This window comes from Zeugodacus cucurbitae, chromosome X (genome assembly GCF_028554725.1).
Source record: "Zeugodacus cucurbitae isolate PBARC_wt_2022May chromosome X, idZeuCucr1.2, whole genome shotgun sequence".
Taxonomy (NCBI): domain Eukaryota; kingdom Metazoa; phylum Arthropoda; class Insecta; order Diptera; family Tephritidae; genus Zeugodacus; species Zeugodacus cucurbitae.
In genome coordinates this window covers 3,915,001-3,934,077 of record NC_071672.1, presented here as the reverse complement: position 1 = coordinate 3,934,077, position 19,077 = coordinate 3,915,001, and the positions used below count along the sequence as shown (strand labels likewise).

Below are 19,077 nucleotides of genomic sequence, written 5' to 3'. Positions count from 1 at the left end.
CGTCGCATGATGCTTGCCTGTTTGCCTGTATGTCGCACCGTTTCAACGGATGCGTTGCAGGTTTTATTGGGTGTGGCCCCTCTTGACCTGATTGTTTTACAGCGTGCTGTTTCTTTCAGGTTGAGGAGGGGTTTGATTGTGTTATTGCTGCGGAATGATTTGATTTCCGATGATGATGTGGAGAGGGAGGCATATCTAGGGAGCAAGAGGCTTCTAGATGATAGGGTCAGGTGTAGGTGGCAAGACCGTTGAGACAGTAGTCTCAATGGTCTGGTGACTTATGAGTACATCCGGGACGTTAGGTATGTAGAAGGAAACCCAGACTTCAGATTTTGTCTAAGTCTGGGTTTCCTACTTACGGGGCATGGGCCTCTTAATGCATTCTTGCATTAAGCGGAATGTTGTTGTAGCGGAATGCCCGATGTACTCAGACATTAGTTACCTTGGGGGTATGGGGATTGGTTGGACTGATGGACGGTTAGATGTTAGTGGTGTGATCTCCACTAGTCGGAATGCCGAACAGTTAGGGTCGTTTGAAAGATTTGGCGCGTGTTGTTCAGGCGGCGAAGACAATTGGCTGAAGAAGGGGGTTAGCTTCTGGTATGAATGGTGTATGAATTGGATGAGAGAATGGGATTCAACCCCTGGTCACCAGTCCAGAGCTGTATGGAAGCTCAACTGGTAGTAGTTTCGGCTACGAGGTCTGACCGGAGACTTAATTCTGGTACCACGGGGAGCAGGAGCCCTTCGAGTTCGCTCCAACCTGCTCGTGCGGACTGGCCCCTCGGGGAGTATCGTGGTGGTTGTGGTTCAATATCCAAATGCAGGGAGAGTGATTTTGGTCACTCAATGTGGAGTTGCATTGCAACCGGGTGTCGGACCCAAAGTACGGCAGAGGTTTTAGATAGGCCTCGAACCCCACCAAGGTGGTTAGTGTGTCCATTTCACACGCCAATTGGTACCGAATAATGCATTGCATTTTCGGGGCGTTGATCATCGCATTGATTTGATCCGCTGTGCTTTTGAGCACCGTGGAGTAAGGCCGTCGTCGGCAGGTACTCACGTTAATATTGGCTTTAGATGTCCCTCTAATTACAGTTGTTTGTAGAACCTCGAAGTGAACGGACGCGTTTGCGCATCATGTTACGGCGATGAAAGTCGTAACAGCCCAGTTGAACGAGGTTGTGTTCGGGGCGAAAAGCCTCGAAGTCACAACGATGAAGGAACTCGTAGGTATCGCCTCTAAATATGAGGAGATTCTTATGAGTGTCCTGACGGAAAATGCTCATCTTCGTGGGCAAATTGAGGGATTGAAGGGGGGTTGTGGGACATCTTCCGTCCCTCGGAGCACAGCAGGGGCGGCTGCTGCTGCTCCCTCGGCGCCTGCCCCTCCACCCGTGCTGGAGGCAATTGCGCCGACGGAAATCAGTGGAAACCTGGTCGGTTGTGGTGAGGAGCAAGGCTCCTGTGACTTCCTCAAAGGAAGTCATAAATAAAGATGTTAAGGAGGTGGGTCCTTCACTGGGTGTTCGCGTCCATGACGTGAAGACAATAAAGGGGGGTGGCGTAGTGATACGCACTCCCTCTGTTGCTGAGAGGGAGACAGTGGCGAGCAACGCCAAATTCGGTGAGGTAGGGTTGGACGTTAGCGTCAATAAAAAGTTGGGGCCCAGGGTCGTTGTACAGGGAGTACACACGGAGATATCCCATGAAGAATTCATGGAGGAGCTGTTTCGGCTGAACCTTCGGGAGTTCAGCCCCGAGTCCAAAAAGACGGACGTGAGGATGGTCAGTCGTCCCTGGAAGGTGGCGACTGATGGCAGGACAAATGTTGTCCTAGAGGGTACGGACAAACTAATGTCCACCCTCCTGGAGGCGGGTAGGTGCTACGTCAAGTGGTTCTCCTTCCGTGTTCGTGCGGATAGTCCCGTGACCGGCTGCTTCCGGTGCATGGGTTTTGATCACCGAGTGGCAGAATGCAGGGCCAAGTCCGATGTCTGTCGGAGGTGTGGTCAGGAGGGCCACAGGGCTGCCAGTTGCGTCAATGCCCCCCATTGTCGCAACTGTGCGTTTAAAGAAAAGCCAGCTGGACATCTCATGATGTCGGCTGCCTGTCCCATTAACTATGGGGTTGTCGGACGTGCTCTCGCCAGACATTAATGGGTGTGATTTTTCAATTAAATTGCCAGGGTTCTTATGCCGTTATGTGCGAGTTAGGGAGTTGCTTGATAGAGGGTGGGTGCAGCATCGCCCTACTCCAGGAACCATACGCCACCAATTTTAGAATGGTAAGTGGACTTCCTGGGGGTTTCAGGGTCTACGCGGACCTTAGGTGTAATGCTGCAATAGTTGTGACTGACCCAAGCTATGACTGCATAGTTTTGGATTCGTCACAAGAGGGTATATGTGTTTCTGTAGAGGGGGGGTTCGGTAGGCTGATTGTTGCTAGCATGTATTGTAAGTTTAGGGAACCTATAGAGCCTTATCTGCGATACATGGATAACCTACTACTACTTGCGAGTGGTAGCCCATTTATCCTAGGGATGGATGCGAATGCCACGTCCTCGATGTGGTTTAGCAAGTTTTCTCGATGGGCGCACAGATATCGGAACCACATTCGGGGTCGGGCATTAAGCGAATGGATGGCTGCTAACAGTCTCCACATTCTAAATGAGCCAAGCGAGTGGCACACATTTGATGGGCCTAGAGGGGGGAGCGACATTGACGTGTCCTTGATCAATGAGGCAGCAAATAGGGCGTTCAGTTTTAGGTGGGAGATTAGGGGAGGGTGGGGATTGAGCGATCATAATTTAATTAAAATTATGGTTACTCCTAATTCCCCTCCCTCGACGTATGGAAGTCCATTGCGGCGATGGCGTACCTCTGGTATCGACTTGAACCAATATGGACAGTGTGTTAGGGAAGCGGTATTGGATATACCGCTCAGTGAGTTCGAAAATCTGGGGGTGGGCGAGCAAATTGCTCGGTTGTATGAATTGGTCTGGGGAGTGAACGATAGGTTGTTGAAGAAGTATAAAGATTTTAGGGTTCGAAAAATTAAGTGGTGGACGCAGGAATTAACCCTGAAGAGGAGAGCTGTCCGACGATTGAGGCGGAAGTTTCAACGAGCTCGACGGTCTAATTCGCTTAGGTTGGCCCAGATTAGGAACGATTTCAGTTGTGCGATGCATGAGTATAAGGCCATTCTTATAAAAATCAAAGAAGAGGAGTGGAGGGGGTTTGTTAATGAGCATAGGGATGACCCCTGGGATCAGGTCTTAAGGATTTGTAGGGGTCGTAAGAGGGAGGACATCACTTCTCTTCGTGTTGATGACACTGTGTTATCAACATGGAGTGAGTGTGCAGGGGTTCTGTTAGGAGCGTTCTTTCCTAGGGCTGAGGAGCTGGCACCTCTTGCACAAGAGGTACCGGTTCCTCCACTTGATGATGGGGAGTTGGGATATGCCTTTAGCCTGGTTAGGTCTAAACGGTCCCCAGGTCTTGATGGTTTGAACGGAGAGTTGTGCAAAAGCTTGTGGAAGTTCATTCCGGAATACTTGGAGGTCATTTACGATAAGTGCATTTGTGAGGGGTATTTTCCACGTCAGTGGAAAAGTGCTAGGGTTGTTCCTCTCCTGAAGTCACCTGATAAGATTAGGAGTGATCCACGATCTTATCGGGGCATCAGTCTTCTTCCAGTGCTGGGTAAAGTACTGGAGAGGGTTATGGTGGAACGGCTTCAGGAGCTAACGCGGGATCTGCGGTTGGAAAGGCAGTACGTTTTCAGGAAAGGACGCAGCATAGAGGATGCTTGGTTTTATGTCCAGAGGGCCGTTAGGGAGAACACCAACAAATATGTCCTCGGCATATTTGTTGACTTCAAGGGGGCATTTGATTTCCTAATCTGGGATCGGGTGATTCAACGATTGGAGGAACTTGGCTGTCCGGAAATTAGTCTCTGGCAGAGCTACTTTTCGGACAGAAAAGCCTCTATCGTTTGAATGATTGGTAGCATGGATATTGGGGTAGAACGGGGCTGCCCACAGGGATCCATCTGTGGTCCATATATATGGAACCTAATGATGGACTCTCTGCTTGGCAAACTTGAAACACTTTGTAGTTGTTGTGCATATGCAGACGATCTACTTCTCCTAGTTGAAGGTCGTTCACGGTTGGAGTTAGAACGAAAGGGTGAACGATTGTTAGAAATTGTTCACAATTGGGGTATAGGTGTGGGGGTTGACGTATCGGTTGACAATACGGTGACAATGCTCTTGAAAGGCATACTGTCATCGGCTCGTCCACCGATTGTCCGAATGAATGGGGTCAATATCAGGTATGTGACGCAAGTCAAATATCTGGGATTGACCATCGGCGAAAGGATGTGTTTCAACCCTCACTTGGTTTACGTGGAGGAGCGATTGTTAGGAATTGCCGGCAAGATCAAACGCGTGTTAAGGAGTGATTGGGGTCTCGGACGTCGTGCGGTTCGTACTATATATAGCGGCTTATTTGTGGCCTGTGCCACATATGGAGAAGCTATATTGTGGGAATTAGCATCTAAGGCCCGGGGTCGCCAAAAACTTCTTTCCATACAACGTTGTTTGATGCTTGCCTGTTTGCCTGTATGTCGCACAATTTCTGCAGATGCCTTGCAGGTGTTGTTAGGTGCGCCTCCTCTTGACCTGATTGTTATACGTGCGTGCTGTTGCATTTAGGTTAAGAAGAGGCTTAAGTGCCTCATTGCTATCAAATTGGATTTCTGATGAGGATGTTGCGAGGGAGGGCTATCTAAGGAGCAAAAGGCTTCTATATGATAGCGTTAGGTCGGGTGACCTACGAGTACATTCGGGATGTTAGGTTTGTAGAGGAAAACCCAGACTTCAGATTCTGTATGAGTCTGGGTTTCTTGCTTACCGGGCATGGACCTTTGAATGCATTTTTGCATCAAAGGAACCTTTCCGGAAGTCCGGAGTGTATATATGGGGCACACTCTGAGGACTGGATGCATATCATAGCGGAATGCCCGATGTACTCGGACATTAGGGATCTTGGGGGTATGGGGATTAGGTGGACTGATGGACAGCTAGATGTTAGTGGTGTGCTCTCGGATAGTCGGAATGCCGAACATTTAGGGTCGTTTAATAGGTTTGCACGTGTTTTGTTCAGTCGGCGTAGGCAATTAGTTGAAAATCGGGTGGAGGAGGTATAATTTTTATACCATCAACTTAAATGGTCACCAGTCCGGAGCAGTATGGTAGCTCAACTGGTAGTAGTTTCAACTACGAGGTCTGACCGGAGACTTAATTCTGGTACCACGGGGAGTAGGAGCCCTTGGAGTTCGCTCCAACCTACTCATGCGGACTGGCCCCTCGGGGAGTATCGTGATGGTTGTGGTTTAATACCCGAATGCGGGACGAGTGTTTTGATCACTCAATGTGGAGTTGCACTGCAACCGGGTGCCGGACCCAAAGTACGGCAGAGGTTTTAGATAGGCCTCGAACCCCACCAAGGTGGTTAGTGTGTCAATTCCACACGCCAATTGGTACTGAATAATGCATTGCATTTTTCGGGGCGCTGATCATCGCATTTTATTGATCCGCTGTGCTTCGGAGCACCGTGAGATAAGGCCGTCATCGGCAGGTACTCACGCAAAAACACACCGGACGTTGTCCCTATCTGTAAAGAGCCGACACCACATGGTGATATATTTTCATATAAGTACTAAATAATTTTCATATATATACTAATTGTATGAATTCATGCAAGTAAAAAATTTTCATATAAATACTAAGTTTATGAATTCATACAAGTAAAAAATTTTCATATAAATACTAATTGTATGAATTCATGCAAGTAAATAATTTTCATATAGATACTAAATAATTTTCATATAGGTACTAAGTTTATGAATTCATACAAGTAAAAAATTTTCATATAAATACTAAATAATTTTCATATAGATACTACGTTTATGAATTCATACAAGTAAAAAAATTTCATATAAATACTAAATAATTTTCATATAAATACTAAATAATTTTCATATAGATACTAAGTTTATGAATTCATACAAGTATATAATTTTCATATAAGTACTAATTAATTTTCATATAAATACTAATTGTATGAATTCATACAAGTAATTAATTTTCATATAAATACTAATTACTTTTCATATAAATACTAATTAATTTTCATATAAATACTACGTAATTTTCGTATAGATACTAAGTTTATGAATTCATACAAGTAATTAATTTTCATATAAGTACTAAGTGTATGAATTCATACAACTAAATAATTTTCATATAAGTACAAAAAATTAAAAAAAAAATTAATGTTAAGCTATTTTTGATGTTGTAATATTTCTTATAAGCATAATGCTCGTAGAAAATGATATAAATTACTTGTGTATATATGAATTTAAAACTTTTATATGGTTAAAAATATTTTTTCCATACGATGAAATTGCATACTTAGTACTTATATGAAAATTTTTTTCATATAAATATAAAAGTATTTAAGTGTAATATATAAAAGAGAGAAAAAAAATGTATTCCTGGTTTGCTACAGTTGGTTTAAATAGAAATAATTTTGTTAATAATAAAATGTTATTAATTGAGATTATTCTTCTATACCTGACATAATGTAGTCGTTTTTTTTTTAATTTAACTTTTTTTGGGGTTTGTTCTTCTATTCACATAAAATATATGTGGGTAAAGAATAAAATTCAATAAAGTTAAATATTTATATTATTACGCTCGAATACTTTCATATCATATATGAAATAAAATGAAAAATAATTGAATTTGAAATTATTAATTTCAAATCAAAAGAAAAACGTATATACTCTTAAAAAAAGATATATACACTATATGCATTGAAATAAAGTAAAATGTATAAAAAATGATATTATTTGAAAGTTTAACAAATACAAGAAGAAACATCGTACTTACATTAATAATTATATTATATATGTATAGAGAACGAAAATTCTTTCTCACGATAAGATACAATCTCAAAGTCCGAATAAGACCGCAATAAATAATACAATAATATGAAATTAAATGAAATGAAGTGAATTTTTTAATCAATCGTAGTATAAGAAATTTCATAATTATTTATTGTCGCGATTTCGTTCTTCTTTGCATTTTGTATATGTCGTGTACTTAATTTTCAAATATTGAAAATATCATTATAAAAATTTATATAGTATAAAATATATTATATAAATGAATAAAAAATATTATTCTGGTTGATCCTGCCAGTAGTAATATGCTTGTCTCAAAGATTAAGCCATGCATGTCTAAGTACAAACAAATTAAAAGTGAAACCGCAAAAGGCTCATTATATCAGTTATGGTTCCATAGATCGTTAACAGTTACTTGGATAACTGTGGTAATTCTAGAGCTAATACATGCAAAATATACACGGACCTTTTGGAACGTGTGCTTTTATTAGTTCTAACCATAAACGATGCCAGCTAGCAATTGGGTGTAGCTACTACTATGGCTCTCTCAGTCGCTTCCCGGGAAACCAAAGCTTTTGGGCTCCGGGGGAAGTATGGTTGCAAAGCTGAAACTTAAAGGAATTGACGGAAGGGCACCACCAGGAGTGGAGCCTGCGGCTTAATTTGACTCAACACGGGAAAACTTACCAGGTCCGAACATAAGCGTGTAAGACAGATTGATAGCTCTTTCTCGAATCTATGGGTGGTAGTGCATGGCCGTTCTTAGTTCGTGGAGTGATTTGTCTGGTTAATTCCGATAACGAACGAGACTCAAATATATTAAATAGATGCTTTCAGGATTATGGTGTTGAAGCTTATATAGCCTTCATTCATGAGTTCATCTTGAATGTGCAAGTGTTTGAATGTGTTTATATAAGTGGAGCCGTACCTGTTGGTTTGTCCCATTATTAGGACACTAGCTTCTTAAATGGCCAAATTGCGTCTAGCAGTAACGAGATTAAGCAATAACAGGTCTGTGATGCCCTTAGATGTCCTGGGCTGCACGCGCGCTACAATGAAAGTATCAACGTGTATTTCCTAGACCGAGAGGTCCGGGTAAACCGCTGAACCACTTTCATGCTTGGGATTGTGAACTGAAACTGTTCACATGAACTTGGAATTCCCAGTAAGTGTGAGTCATTAACTCGCATTGATTACGTCCCTGCCCTTTGTACACACCGCCCGTCGCTACTACCGATTGAATTATTTAGTGAGGTCTCCGGACGTGATCACTGTAACGCCTTGTGTTTCACGGTTGTTTCGCAAAAGTTGACCGAACTTGATTATTTAGAGGAAGTAAAAGTCGTAACAAGGTTTCCGTAGGTGAACCTGCGGAAGGATCATTATTGTGTTCCTATCCGTAAATAGTTAGAAAGATATTTCCAAAGAGTCGTGTTGCTTGATAGTGCAGCACTAAGTGCGTGGTAAACTCCATCTAAAACTAAATATAACCATGAGACCGATAGTAAACAAGTACCGTGAGGGAAAGTTGAAAAGAACTCTGAATAGAGAGTTAAATAGTACGTGAAACTGCTTAGAGGTTAAGCCCGATGAACCTGAATATCCATTATGAAAAATTCATCATTATAACTGTGATATTTATAATATTATAGTAATAGTGTGCATTTTTTTCATATAAGGACATTGTAATCTATTAACATAATAAAATATTTATCAAAAGATCATTGGTGTTAAGTTTATTCAAATTAATTTGCTTTTAGCAGAATAAAAACTGATGATTTGATAAAGTGTTGATAGATTTTACATATATATATATATATATATTTGGCGTAGGAACCGCTTTAAGCGATTATAGCCGAATCCACCAGAGCGCGCCACTCATTCCTCCTTTTTGCTTTTTGGCGCCAATTGGAAACACCAAGTGAAGCCAGGTCACTTTGCACTTGGTCTTTCCACCGGAGTGGAGGTCGTCCTCTTCCGCGGCTTCCTCCAGCGGGTACTGCATCGAATACTTTCAGAGCTGGAGTGTTTTCTTCCATCCGTACAACATGACCTAGCCAGCGTAGCCGCTGTCTTTTTATTCGCTGAACTATGTCAATGTCGTCGTATAAATCGTACAGCTCATCGTTCCATCGCCTGCGGTATTCGCCGTTGCCAATGTTTAGAGGACCAAAAATCTTGCGCAAAACCTTTCTCTCGAAAACCCCAAGAGTCGTCTCATCGGATGTTGTCATCGTCCACGCTTCAGCGCCATACATCAGGACGGGAATAATGAGCGACTTATAGAGTTTGATTTTGGTTCGTCGAGAGAGGACTTTACTTTTCAATTGCCTACTCAGTCCAAAGTAGCACCTGTTGGCAAGAGTGATTCTGCGTTGGATTTCAAGGCTGACATTGTTGGTGTTGTTAATGCTGGTTCCCAGATAAACGAAATTATCTACAACTTCAAAGTTATGACTGTCAACAGTGACGTGGGAGCCAAGACGCGAGTGCGCCGACTGTTTGTTTGATGACAGGAGATATTTCGTCTTGTCCTCATTCACCACCAGACCCATACGCTTCGCTTCTTTATCTAGTCTGGAAAACGCAGAACAAACGGCGCGGTTGTTGCTTCCGATGATATCAATATCATCGGCATACGCCAGGAGCTGTACACTCTTGTAGAAGATTGTACCCTCTCTATTTAGTTCTGCAGCTCGTATTATTTTTTCCAGCAATAGATTGAAGAAGTCGCACGATAGTGAGTCACCCTGTCTGAAGCCTCGTTTGGTATCGAACGGCTCGGAGAGGTCCTTCCCGATCCTGACGGAGCTTTTGGTGTTGCTCAACGTCAGCTTACATAGCCGTATTAGTTTTGCAGGGATACCAAATTCAGACATCGCGGCATAAAGGCAGCTCCTTTTCGTGCTATCGAAGGCAGCTTTAAAATCGATAAAAAGATGGTGAGTATCGATTCTTCTCTCTCGGGTCTTTTCCAAGATTTGGCGCATGGTGAATATCTGGTCCATTGTGGATTTTCCAGGTCTAAAGCCACACTGATAAGGTCCAATCAGTTCGTTGACGGTGGGCTTTAGTCTTTCACACAATACGCTCGACAAAACCTTATATGCGATATTGAGGAGACTTATACCACGGTAGTTGGCGCAGATTGTGGGGTCTCCCTTCTTATGGATTGGGCAGAGCACACTAAGATTCCAATCGTCAGGCATGCTTTCTTCCGACCATATTCTACAAAGAAGCTGATGCATGCACCTTATCAGTTCTTCGCCGCCGTATTTGAATAGCTCGGCCGGTAATCCATCGGCCCCCGCCGCTTTGTTGTTCTTCAAGCGGGTAATTGCTATTCGAATTTCTTCATGGTCGGGTAATGGAACATCTATTCCATCGTCATCGATTGGGGAATCGGGTTCGCCATCTCCTGGTGTTGTACTTTCACTGCCATTGAGCAGGTCGGAGAAGTGTTCCCTCCATAATCCCAGTGTGCTCTGGACATCCGCTACCAGATTACCTTCTCGGTCCCTACATGATAATGCTCCGGTCTTGAAACCTTCTGTTAATCGCCTCATCTTTTCATAAAATTTTCGAGCATTACCCATGTCGGCCAGCTTTTCAAGCTTTTCATACTCACGCATTTCGGCCTCTTTCTTTTTACGTCTGCAAATGCGTCTCGCTTCCCTCTTCAGTTCTCGATATCTATCCCACCCCGAACGTGTTGTGGTCGATCGCAACGTTGCGAGGTAGGCAGTCTGTTTTCTCTCCACTGCGAGACGACAATCCTCATCATACCAGCTGTTTTTTTGGCTTTTCCGAAAGCCAATGGTTTCGGTTGCAGCTGTACGTAAGGAGTTTGATATGCCGTTCCACAGCTCCCTTATACCGAGATGCTGATGAGTGCTCTCAGAGAGCAGGAGTGCAAGTCGAGTAGAAAATCGTTCGGCTGTCGGTTGTGATTGCAGCTTCTCGATGTCGAACCTTCCTTGTGTTTGTTGACGTGTGCGCTTTTCTACACAGAGGCGGGTGCGTATCTTAGCTGCTACAAGATAATGGTCCGAGTCAATGTTTGGTCCTCGGAGCGTACGCACGTCTAAAACACTGGAGACATGTCTTCCGTCTATCACAACGTGATCGATTTGGTTGCGCGTGTTTCGATCAGGGGACAGCCACGTTGCTTGATGAATTTTTTTATGCTGGAATCTGGTACTACAGACAACCATATTTCGGGCCCCAGCGAAGTCGATCAGCCTCAGGCCGTTTGGCGATGTTTCGTCATGGAGGCTGAATTTTCCGACTGTTGTGCCAAAGACACCTTCTTTACCCACCCTGGCGTTAAAATCGCCAAGCACGATTTTGACATCGTGGCGGGGGCAGCGCTCATAGGTGCGTTCTAGGCGCTCATAGAAAGCGTCTTTGGTCACATCGTCCTTCTCTTCCGTTGGGGCGTGGGCGCAAATCAGCGATATGTTGAAGAACCTCGCTTTTATGCGGATTGTGGCTAGACGTTCATCCACCGGGGTGAATGCCAGGACTCGGCGACGGAGTCTCTCTCCCACCACAAATCCAACACCAAATTTGCGCTCCTTTATATGGCCGCTGTAGTAGATGTCACAAGGACCCACCTTCTTCCGTCCTTGTCCCGTCCATCGCACTTCTTGGACGGCGGTGATGTCAGCCTTTAGTTGTATGAGGACATCAACCAGCTGGGCAGAGGCACCTTCCCAATTAAGAGTCCGGACATTCCAGGTGCATGCCCTCAAATCATGATCCTTAGTACGTTTGCAGGGGTCGTCATCAAAAGGGGGGTTTCTCATCCGAGGCTCGGTGTTTGTTTTCATTGGGGAGATTTTTTTATGTGGTGGGTCCCAAGCCCTACGCACAACCGCACAAGCGGGCTTCGCCTTCTCACTTTAGCTCGCCTCCAAACGGATGTCTGTTAGCTACCCAGGGGATACTTGGTCTAAAACCGGAAGTCGTGAGCTGCTTGAGTCATATGCAAAAGAATCGTTCCTGGCCACTCCCAAGTGAATGGCAATCAGAAACTTTCCTCACTTGCGTGAACTTCTACATATGACCCCATCCCCCAACATATATTACATATATAATGCTTAAATTCTTTTGAATTTTACAATAATATTAATATCATTGATTTTAATATTAATTGTGTGCATTTATATGATTAACAATGCGAAAGATTCAGGATACCTTCGGGACCCGTCTTGAAACACGGACCAAGGAGTCTAACATATGTGCAAGTCATTGGGTTATATTAAACCTAATGGCGAAATTAACTTAACTTTTATATAATGGGATTAATTTTTAGTGAAATATTTTACTATTAATTCAATCCCGGGGCGTTCCATGTAGTTATGTATAATGATAATTTATTGATCAGGTTGAAGTCAGGGGAAACCCTGATGGAAGACCGAAACAGTTCTGACGTGCAAATCGATTGTCAGAATTGAGTATAGGGGCGAAAGACCAATCGAACCATCTAGTAGCTGGTTCCCTCCGAAGTTTCCCTCAGGATAGCTGGTGCATTTAAATATTATGTAAAATAATCTTATCTGGTAAAGCGAATGATTAGAGGCCTTAGGGTCGAAACGACCTTAACCTATTCTCAAACTTTAAATGGGTAAGAACCTCACCTTTCTTGATATGAAGGTTGAGGTTATGATATAATGTGCCCAGTGGGCCACTTTTGGTAAATATTTGAACGAAATTTTATAATAAATAAGAATCTTAGTATTCCCAAAAACAATAAAATTTCAATATTATTTCAAATAATATATACATTTAGAGGAACGTCTAGCATAAAATATTATTTTATTCTAGGATTGCCTTTAAATGTAAAAAAGCAAGAAAATAATATTGTTGTTATAATGAAAAGTAGTACGTACGGGATGAAAATATTGAATATTTATTATTAAGAAAATTATTGGTGTTAAGAAATAATTATGTATGTTTCTTTAAAATAGCAAAAAGCTAAAATATAAAATAAATATAAATATTTTTATACAACCTCAACTCATATGGGACTACCCCCTGAATTTAAGCATATTAATGAGGGGAGGAAAAGAAACTAACAAGGATTTTCTTAGTAGCGGCGAGCGAAAAGAAAATAGTTCAGCACTAAGTCACTTTGTCTATAAGGCAAATGTGAGATGCAGTGTATGGAATATCTTAATATCTAGTATGAGAAATTAACGATTTAAGTCCTTCTTAAATGAGGCCATTTACCCATAGAGGGTGCCAGGCCCGTATAACGTTAATGATTATTAGAAAGATATTTATAAAGAGTCGTGTTGCTTGATAGTGCAGCACTAAGTGGGTGGTAAACTCCATCTAAAACTAAATAGAACCATGAGACCGATAGTAAACAAGTACCGTGAGGGAAAGTTGAAAAGAACTCTGAATAGAGAGTTAAATAGTACGTGAAACTGCTTAGAGGTTAAGCCCGATGAGCCTGAATATCCATTATGAAAAATTCATCATTATAACTGTGATATTTATAATATTATAGTAATAGTGTGCATTTTTTTCATATAAGGACATTGTATTCTATTAACATAATAAAATATTTATCAAAAGATCATTGGTGTTAAGTTTATTCAAATTAATTTGCTTTTAGCTTATTAACATAGAATAAATACTGATGATTTGATAAAGTGTTGATAGATTTTACATATATAATGCTTAAATTCTTTTGAATTTTACAATAATATTATTATCATTGATTTTAATATTAATTGTATGCATTTATATGATTAACAATGCGAAAGATTCAGGATACCTTCTGGACCAGTCTTGAAACACGGACCAAGGAGTCTAACTTATGTGCAAGTCATTGGGTTATATTAAACCTAATGGCGAAATTAACTTAACTTTTATATAATGGGATTAATTTTTAGTGAAATATTTCACTATTAATTCAATCCCGGGGCGTTCCATATAGTTATGTATAATGATAATTTATTATTATTTATACCTCTAACTGGAGCGTACCTTGAGCATATACGCTGTGACCCGAAATATGGTGAACTATACTTGATCAGGTTGAAGTCAGGGGAAACCCTGATGGAAGACCGAAACAGTTCTGACGTGCAAATCGATTGTCAGAATTGAGTATAGGGGCGAAAGACCAATCGAACCATCTAGTAGCTGGTTCCCTCCGAAGTTTCCCTCAGGATAGCTGGTGCATTTAAATATTATGTAAAATAATCTTATCTGGTAAAGCGAATGATTAGAGGCCTTAGGGTCGAAACGGCCTTAACCTATTCTCAAACTTTAAATGGGTAAGAACCTCACCTTTCTTGATATGAAGGTTGAGGTTATGATATAATGTGCCCAGTGGGCCACTTTCGGTAAGCAGAACTGGCGCTGTGTCATGAACCAAACGTAATGTTACGGTGCCCAAATTAACAACTCATGCAGATACCATGAAAGGCGTTGGTTGCTTAAAACAGCAGGACGGTGGACATGGAAGTCGTAATCCGCTAAGGAGTGTGTAACAACTCACCTGCCGAAGCAACTAGCCCTTAAAATGGATGGCGCTTAAGTTGTATACCTATACATTACCGCTAAAGTACATGATTTATAATACAATTTCGGTTGGATTATAAATTTTGAAACTTTAGTGAGTAGGAGGGTACAATGGTGTGCTTAGAAGTGTTTGGCGTAAGCCTGCATGGAGCCGCCATTGGTACAGCTCTTGGTGGTAGTAGCAAATAATCGAATGAGACCATAGAGGACTGAAGTGGAGAAGGGTTTCGTGTGAACAGTGGTTGATCACGAGTTAGTCGGTCCTAAGTTCAAGGCGAAAGCCGAAAATTTTCAAGTTTTAATGAATTGTTGAGAATATATTATGTTTTCTTCATAGTAATTAAACACTTGAATAATTTTGAACGAAAGGGAATACGGTTCCAATTCCGTAACCTGTTGAGTATCCGTTTGTTATTAAAAATGGGCCTTGTGCTTATCCTGGCAACAGGAACGACCATAAAGAAGCCGTCGAGAGGTATCGGAAGAGTTTTCTTTTCTGTTTTATAGTCGTACTACCATGGAAGTCTTTCGAAGAGAGATATGGTAGATGGACTAGAATAGCATGACATTTACTGTTGTGTCGATATTTTCTCCTCGGACCTTGAAAATTTATGGTGGGGTTACGCAAACTTCTCAACAGGCCGTACCAATATCCGCAGCTGGTCTCCAAGGTGAAGAGTCTCTAGTCGATAGAATAATGTAGGTAAGGGAAGTCGGTCGTAGCAGATTGCCATGTGCTATCAGCCATGTTGCTGCCATGAAGGCAGTGACGGCCGAGTTAAACGCCTTAGTGTTTGGGGCTAAAGACTTTGAGGTCACTACCGCGAAGGGGCTGATGGAGCTTGCCTCGAAGTACGAGGCGCTCCTGATGACGGTAGTAACCGAGAATGCCCATCTTCGCGGTCAGGTTGACGCTCTCAGGGGGGGTTGTGGGGGATATATTCCCCAACCGAAGAGGTCGGTTGTGGGTTTGGCTCCGGCTGAGTCGGTGCGTGCGCCTCCAGCACCTGTGTTGGAGGCGATTGCTCCGGCATTGCCGAAGCATGTGGAGACGTGGTCGGTGGTGGTGCGCAGCAATGCCCCGACGACTTCCTCTAAGGAAGTCATCAAAAAGGTGGTGAAAGAGGTGGGACCTTCCTTCGGAGTGCGAGTGCACGAGGTGAAGCCGATTAAGGGTGGTGGGGTGGTTATTCGCACCCCCTCTGTCTTAGAGAGGGAAAAGGTGGCGAATAATGCCAAATTCGGTGAGGTGGGATTGAATGTGACTGTGAACCGGAAGTTGGGTCCGCGGGTTGCGGTTCAGGGGGTTCACACCGAAATCTCCCATGATGACTTCATGGAGGAGCTCTTTCGGTTGAACCTCCAGGACGTCAGCCCTGAGGCACGAAAGTCAGATGTGCGGATGGTCAGTCGGCCCTGGAAGATGGCCGCTGATGGTAGCACCAACGTTGTCCTTGAGGGTTCGGACAAATCAATGTCCGCCCTCTTGGAAGCGGAAGCTACATAAAGTGGTTTTCCTTCAGGGTTCGACCGTATACCCCTGTTGCTGGCTGCTTCCGGTGTATGGGTTTTTACCATAGAGTGGCTGAGTGTAGGGCCAATCAGATGTCTGTAGGAGGTGCGGTCAAGAAGGCCACAGAGCTGCCGGTTGCGTCAATGCACCCCATTGTCGCAACTGTGCATTTAAGGGTAGGCCAGCTGGGCATCTTATGATGTCCGCTGTCTGCCCGATATACTGTGGCGTTGTTGACCGCGCCCTCGCCAGACACTGATATACCCCCCATCAGCTAAATTGTCAGGGAGCGTATGCTGTGATGTGTGAGTTGGGGGGTTGTATGCTTGAGGGTGGGTGCGGCATTGCCTTACTCCAGGAGCCCTACACCACCAATGGTATGGTTCGGGGTCTTCCTGAAGTTTTCAGGGTCTTTACGGAACTTGGGGGTAATGCCGCAATTGTTGTGACTGATCCAAACTACGATTGCGTAATGTTGGATTCGTCGCAACAGGGGGTGTGTGTTTCAGTAGAGGGGGAGTTCGGTAGAATGATTGTCGCTAGTTTGTATTGCAAAATTAGCGAGCCCCTAGAGCCCTCCCTGGGCTACATGGATAAGCTGCTATTACTGGGGAGTAGTAGCCCATTTGTCCTAGGGTTGGATGCGAATGCCTCGTCCTCGATGTGGTTTAGTAAGGTATCCAGACATTCGTCTGGATATCAAAGCCACATCCGAGGCGAGGTATTGAGTGAATGGGTGGTGGCTAAGAGCCTCCATATTTTGAATGAGCCGAGTGAATGGTTTACGTTTGAGAGGCCTAGGGGCATGAGTGATATTGACGTAACGTTAATGAATGAGGCAGCAAGGAGAGCGTTTGACGTCAGTTGGGAGATTAGGGGAGGGTGGGGATTGAGTGACCATAATTTGATACAAATTGTGGTTTCTCCGCAATCCCCACCCTCGGCGTACGTGGGTCCATTGCGGCGATGGCGTACTGACTGGAACCAATATGGACAGAATGTAAGGGAAGCGGTATTGGAAATACCGCTTAGTGAGTTTGAGGAACTGGGGGTGGACGAGCAAATTGCTCGGCTGTATGAGTTGGTCTGGTGTGTTAATGATAGGGTTTTCAGGAAGTATGAAAGTTTTAGGATTAGAAAAATTAAGTGGTGGACGAATGAGTTCACCTTGAAGAGGAGGACTGTCCGGCGGTTGAGACGAAAGTTTCAGCGTGCTCGGCGGTCCAATTCGGATAGGTTATCCCAGATCAGATATGATTTTAGTTGTGCGGTTAGAGAGTATAAGGATATGCTTGTGAGAATAAAAGAAGAGGAATGGAGGAGCTTTGTTGGGGAGAATAGGGATGACCCCTGGGGGCAGGTCTACAGGATCTGCAGGGGTCGTAAGAGGGAGGATATCACCTCTCTCCGCGTTGGTGACTCTGTGTTATCAACGTGGAGAGAGTGTGCGGAGGTTCTGTTAGGAGCGTTCTTTCCCAGGGCTGAGGTTCAGGCACCTCAAGCACAAGAGGTACCTGTTCCTCCACTAGAAGATGAGGAGTTGGGATACGCCTTTGGCCTGGTTAGGTCTAAACGGTCCCCAGGTTTTGATGGTTTGAACGGAGAGATGTGCAAAAGCTTGTGGAAGTTCATTCCAGAATACTTGGAGGCCATTTATAACAAGTGCGTGTGGGAGATATTTTCCACGTGAGTGGAAAAGAGCCAGGGTCGTCCGTCTCCTGAAGTCCCCTGATAAGATCAGGAGTGATCCTCGTTCTTATCGGGGCATCAGCCTTCTTCCGGTGCTTGGAAAAGTACTGGAGAGGGTTATGGTGGAACGACTTCAGGAGCTAACGCGATTTATGTGGTCGGATAGGCAGTATGGGTTCAGAAAAGGACGCAGTGTGGAAGATGCGTGGATGTATGTGCAGAATGTTGTTAGGGAGAATGTCAACAAGTATGTCCTAGGCATATTTGTTGACTTCAAGGGGGCATTCGATTATCAGATCTTGGATCGAGTGATAGAACGGTTAGAGGAACTTGGCTGTCCGGAAATTAGTCTCTGGCGAAGCTACTTTTCTTACAGAAAAGCCTCTATCGTTGGAATGAATGGGAGTGTGGAGATTGGAGTGGCTCGTGGCTGTCCGCAGGGATCCATCTGTGGTCCATATATATGGAACCTCATGATGGACTCTCTGCTTGGGCAGCTCGAACCACTCTGTAAGTGTTGTGCGTATGCGGACGACCTTCTTCTCCTTGTTGAAGGTCGTTCAAGGCGTGAGTTGGATCGGGTGGGAGGACAATTTTTAGAAATTGTCCACAACTGGGGGATAAGTGTGGGTGTAGACATCTCGATGGACAAAACGGTGACAATGCTTTTAAAAGGCAGACTGTCACCGGGGCGTCCACCGGTTGTCCGAGTGAATGGGGTCGGCATCAGGTATGTGACGCAAGTCAAGTGCAGGCAGTCGTAGGTAAGGTTATGCGCGTTTTACGGAGTAATTGGGGCCTCGGACGTCGTGCTGTTCGCGCCATATATCGCGGCTTATTTGTGGCTTGTGCCACTTATGGGGCTGCTGTATGGTGGCGAACGGCCACGACGGTCTTCGGTCGCCGAAAGCTCCTCTCCGTCCAGCGTTGCATGATGCTCGCCTGTCTGCCTGTATGTCGCACCGTTTCTACGGATGCGTTGCAGGTGTTACTAGGTGCGCCCCCTCTTGACCTGGTTGTCATACAGCGTGCTGTATCATTCCGGTTAAGAAGGGGTCTGAGTGTGTCATTGCTGCGGAATGATTTGATTTCCGATGATGATGTGGAGAGGGAGGGATATCTAGGGAGCAAGAGGCTGATATGATAGGGTCAGGTGTAGGTGCCAAGACCGTTGGGACAGTAGTCTCAATGGTCGGGTGACTTATGAGTACATCCGGGACGTTAGGTGTGTAGAAGGAAACCCAGACTTCAGATTCTGTCTAAGTCTGGGGTTTCCTGCTTACGGGGCATGGGCCTCTTAATGCATTCTTGCATAAGAGGCACCTTGCAGATAGTCCAGAGTGTATGTGTGGGGCGTGTGTTGAGG

General features: G+C 44.0%; 1 pseudogene; it reads left to right on the top strand.

Annotated features, from left to right (window-relative positions):
• Nucleotides 1-12,985: 12,985 nt before the first annotated feature.
• LOC128923390 (large subunit ribosomal RNA) overlaps nt 12,986-19,077 on the top strand; it is a 7,833-nt pseudogene continuing 1,741 nt past the window's right edge.